Consider the following 6,000-nt stretch of genomic DNA (forward strand, 5'->3'; position numbering starts at 1 on the left):
GTAGTGGCGGAACTCATAGTACAGTGGGTATGGTGTTTGTCTTGCATACAACCAACCAGGGTTTGATACCCAGAACCCCACTGGTTCCCTGAGTCTGGGCAAGAGTGATCCCTGAATACAGAGCCCTGAACCTTGCTGAATTTGACCTAAAAACAAACTACAAAACTTCCCCCATGTTGTAATATAGCCCAAACAAAAAATACTATTTTAAGTGTAGTAGCATTTTAAGAATTCTTTTCCTCTATTTTTTCTGTAGCTTCTATATTAAACATGAACTACTTACATCTCTGGAAAAAATATAATAGGGGTCACAGTGGGTAGGGTTTTTGCCTTGCACACAGCAGACCCAAGTTGATCACTGGCACCTCATACAGCCCCTAACCCCACAATAATAATTACATATATTATGTATATAATTGACTTCTTATAAGCATGTTTTTATTTTTTTAATATAAAATTTTTATTTAAGCACCATGATTACAAGCATGAATGTAGTTGGTTTTCAGTTATAAACAGAACACCCCCTTTACCAGTGCAACATTCCCATCACTAATGCCTACCCCTCCTTCCATACCCCTGACTGTATTCAAGACAGGCATTATATTTCTCTCACTCATTAACATTGTCATGATTGTTGTTAGTGTAGTAATTTACCTAACTGCACTCACCACTCTTTGTGGTGAGCTTTGTGGTGATCCTTCTGGTCCATTGTCTATTGTCTCTGAGCATTATTACAATAATGTCCTTAATTTTTCTTAAAACCCATAGATGAGTGAGACTATTCTGTGTCTATTTCTCTCCCTCTGATTTATTTCACTCAGCATAATAGATTCCATGTACATCTACATATAGGAAAATTTTATGACTTCATCTTTCCTGATGGCTGCATAATATTCCATTGTGTATATGTACCACAGTTTCTTTAGCCATTCATCTGTTGAAGGGCATCTTGGTTATTTCCAGAGTCTGGCTATTATAAATAGCACTGCAATGAATATAGGTGTGAGGAAGGGATTTTTGTATTGCATTTTTGTGTTCCTAGGGTATATCCTAGGCCTAGTATAACCGGATCATATGGGAGCTCAATTTCCAGTTTTTTTGAGGAATCTCCATATTGTTTTCCATAGGATGCATCATCTTTTTGAGTGAAAAAAAGAAAAATTTGTTTATTTTATACTTACTTGATTGCAAAATATTGTTGTGTTTTTTTGTTGTTGTTTTGTTTTTTGGGCCACACCCAGCTGTCTGCTCAGAAATAGCTCCTGGCAGGCACGGGGGACCATATGGGACACCGGGATTCGAACCAACCACCTTAGGTTCTGGATCGGCTGCTTGCAAGGCAAACACCGCTGTACTATCTCTCCAGGCCACGAAATATTGTTAAAGACTCAGAAGAATGTGACTAAAAATTTGAATTCATGAGATCAAAGAATTCTGAAACTTATTCTAAGGATTGCTGCTTTGTATTTAAATACAAATCACATTCCAGGGTGGGACTGAAAGGGACAGAGGTATTTCTGAGTTGTGCTGAGCTCATGAACTTTCAGATTCCCTCATGTGAGAAATAGCAGGACACTGTTTCCTTCTATAAACATGGAGAAAAGGCAAAGAGGCTCAGGGGACTCCATTGTGCTGATAATAGAAGGAGCCCAGTTCAGCAACATTAAGCTCTCTAGAAATTGAAACCCATGAAAGGAGAGTCAGGAAGGCAATGCTTGTATTATTTCCAGGCAGGTAGAATGACTTGAACTCCCAAATAAAAGAGTCACTGTAAACACTTACTTTCAAATCACCTCTTTATAAAAATTCCACCACAGCAACCAATTTTAATTTTAACTGTTAAGATACAATCATTTCTTTTTTGTATGCCTACGGATAAAAAGCATACCTGTCACTATAAGGTGAGTATGTGTTATTTAATTAATGTATCCAATATGTAGAGTTCGTCGGGTAGAAAATTAATACAACACAAAAGGAAACCATAAAAAAAACAGAACCGACTCATTTAGGATTCAAATTAGTTTTAGATAACAGGCAAAAATAGGAGTTCATTTTCCAACTGTGCAATTCCTCTCTGGAAATGAAAAATAAAAACTCAAAATTTCAACCTAGTTTAAGTTGCAGAATACTATCACACTATAATAATATTGCAGATAAAATAACTTAGTCCTTTAAATGTACGAATGTGTCACTGACACACTAGCAGACTAGTGCATGTGAATGTGTTTACACAGAAATTAGCATAGCATTTTTCTATGCTAGCTGTATTGAACATATGAGCATGCATTTCTGTGCTAAGAACACTTAACAAAAACATTTAAAATGTAGCTTTCTTAGTAACTAGGATACAAAGGCTACCAACGGATGGAAAAACTATTCACCCAATATCCTTCTGATAAAGGGCAGAGATCTAAGATTATATAAAGTAGAGACAGAACTGAAAAAGAAAGAAAAATCTAACCCCATCAATAAATGGGGCAAAGAAGAAATACAGATGTCCAAAAGGCACATGAAAAAAATGCTCCACATAACTAACCATCAGGGAGATGCAAATCAAAACAACGACAAGGTATCATCTCACACCACAGAGAATGATACACATCACAAACATCACAAACAACAAGTACAACCAGTACTGGCATGGATGTGGGGAGAAAGGGGCTCTTGTTCATTGCTGGTGGGAATGCCATGTAGTCCATCCAGGCTTTTTGGAAAACAATATGGGTATTCCTTAAAAAATTGGAAATTGAGCTTCCTTATAATCCAGCAATACTAGGAATATACTCTAGGAACACAAAACACACTACAAAAATGACCTATGTACTCCTATGTTCATTGCAGCACTATTTATAATAGTTAGAATCTGGAAGCAACCCAGATGCTTGACAAGAGATGAGTGGCTCAAGAAACTGTGGTCTATCTAAGAGTGGAATACTATGCAGCCATTAGGAAAAAATGAAGTCATGAATTTTGCTTCTACATGGACAGCCATGAAGATTATTATGCTCAGTGAAATGAATCAAAGGGAGAGGGATAAGCATAGAATAATCTCACTCATTTCTGGGATATAAGGAAAATAAAAGATAGTTGTGGGGAAATGAAAGTCAGGAGGACCATTCCATGGTAGGTAGCTTGTCAGAAAGACCACAAGTTCTTTTTTCAGATGATGATATAGCAGAGCTGAAACTTTCATATATGCTGGCAATCTACTATGGATGAGAACAGAGAAGATGCTCTTCACTACACTCCTGTTAACCACCATTAATGACTCTAATGCCTGGGATGAATACTGACCATGAATAGCATGTCAAGTCTCAGCTCTGGGTTTTCTGGTCCCAGAGAGGAGATAGATCTGTGATACCACAAATACCAACCAGCCTTTCCACCTCAGTCTGATTGTCTTGTTCTCCTCTCTACCTTTCTGACCCAACAGATGCAGATTCAGGCTAGACTCCCTGGGAAGCAGGAAAATCAAAACAGTAAAATAAAATCAAAGAAAGCCGCATTGCCACCAATTAAAAAAAATGTAAGTTGTTTGTTATTTACTGGTCAAGTTGTTGATTTCTCTTTTTCCCTCTCCTCTCTTTCAATTTGTGTATGCTAAAGCTTAAAAGAAAATACAAAATTTCAGAATAAGCAGCTAAAATATATAATGCATGATAATGCTCATTATAATGAGACCTTTGAAAATATTGATATTATAAGGTGAGAAGAGCTCTTCAGAATCAACCTCAAGTAAAAAAGTTCAAGATTGTTGTAATAAACTCAATAGTATATTAAAATTTAGAAAAGGAGGTCATAAAAGGTAAATCAGAACAAAGATACAATAAAAATTTTAAAAAAGTGTTTAGCAATAATACAGATGACTAGGAGTTAGAAATTATATCTTTAAATGAGAAAATAGCAGATTCAGAATGTAAAGATATCAATACATGAGATCACGGCCATAGGGAAAGTCATGGAAGCAAATGAGACAAATGGAAAAACAAGGCAATGACTGTAAATATAGTTATGTACAAATTATTCAGGGAACAGAAAGGAGAGGGATAAGTTGTAAAGAAATAAAAAATATAGGGTCAGGATATAGATCAGCAGTAAAATAATTGCTTACATATGTGAAGGCTGTGCTCAGTTTCTAGCTCTGCAAAATCAAGGGGAAAAAGAAAGACAGAAACAGTAAGACATAAGTCAATTAGAAAAGGCAATTTAAGAATAATTTGTGTCGGGCCCGGAGAGATAGCACAGCGGCGTTTGCCTTGCAAGCAGCCGATCCAGGACCAAAGGTGGTTGGTTCGAATCCCGGTGCCCCATATGGTCCCCCGTGCTTGCCAGGAGCTATTTCTGAGCAGACAGCCAGGAGTAACCCCTGAGCACCGCCGGGTGTGGCCCAAAAAACAAAACAAAACAAAACAAAAAAAAAAAAACAAAAGAATAATTTGTGTCCCAGTGGGAAAAAGAAAAGAAACACAGCTTATTCAGATAAATAATAGTGAAAATGATTGCAATTCTGAGAAAAATCTCTAAATTAAAGTCCATGAGTTTATTGAATGCCCAACTAGCTAAATACAATTAGACCAAGACTAATATCTAAAGTAATGACTACTGAGAACGCAACAGAAATAAAGAACATTGAAGGTGAACAAAGGGGGAAGTAGTTAATTTCATTATGCTTTCAATAAGATTCTCAATAGAAATCCAGAGAGTGAAATAGTGGATTCAAAGTATTCTATTATAAGACTATTGGTCAAGTATTGTGTAAGATGATAAGATTTCAGAGGAATATAAGCCTTCACAGACATAAGCTGGGTTTGCAATTATTGCTTCTTCTCTATACAAAATGTTTACAAGACCTCTCTTGTAAGAAAGAAGGAAGAAAGAATGATAAGAGTAAGGTAAAAAAAATAATACATAGCAGTACTCAATATTAATATAAATCACAAACTTAAAAAGCAGCACAGGATGACCAAAAAAGAGCAAATTTTCACTACAATAAAGACAAAAATTTAAAACAAGAGAATGAAAACTGCTACTTCAAGCCAATGAAAAATTAATGGAAAAAGAAAACATATACAACAGGAACTATATGTTAGTTAAAAAAAATTCTCAGTCAAAACACATAGCGAGGGGCCAGAGAGATAGCATGGAGGTAAGGCGTTTGACTTTCATGCAGAAGGTTGGTGGTTCAAATCCCGGCATCCCATATGGTCCCTGGAGCCTGCCAGGAGCAATTTCTGAGCATAAAACCAGGAGTAACCCTTGAGTGCTGCTGGGTGTGACCTCCCCATCCCAACAAAACACATAGCAAGAAAGATGGACATGATATAAGGACAGAGATAAATAAAACAGGAACACATGACAATTATTAAAATGCATTAAGCATAGAAATAGCAAAATGTATATGGAAAATTCATAGATTTACAATGAGACATTGATAGCAACAAACTAATAATAGAGGATTTGAACACTCCACTTCATCAATGGACAAACCACACATGGAAAATCAAGAAAACAATAGTCTTATAAATAAGATAGTGGAATTTAATGGCATTTAATCACAAATTATATAGCTACAGTAGGACAAGAGGGAATAAATCAGGTAGGATTAGAAATAGTGACCCCAGAGGGAAAAATTCCTGAGAATGTCTCAAAAAGGTACCAGAATATCCAGGATTCATAAAATATAAGTATTTCAAACAAATTGCTCTCCTACAGCACCTTTGTTTTAAGTTCAATGCCAAGAACTCACCATTCCTCTAGTTTAGAGAATATAAAAATGAAAGGGGGCCCGGAGAGATAGCACAGCGGCATTTACCTTGCAAGCAGCCAATCCAGGACCAAAGGTGGTTGGTTCAAATCCCGGTGTCCCATATGGTCCCCCGTGCTTGCCAGGAGCTATTTCTGAGCAGACAGCCAGGAGTAACCCCTGAGCACTGCTGGGTGTGGCCCAAAAACCAAAAAAAAAAATAAAAAAATTAAAATAAAATAAAATAAAAATGAAAG

The sequence above is a fragment of the Suncus etruscus genome, chromosome 3, assembly GCF_024139225.1.
Source record: "Suncus etruscus isolate mSunEtr1 chromosome 3, mSunEtr1.pri.cur, whole genome shotgun sequence".
NCBI lineage: Eukaryota > Metazoa > Chordata > Mammalia > Eulipotyphla > Soricidae > Suncus > Suncus etruscus.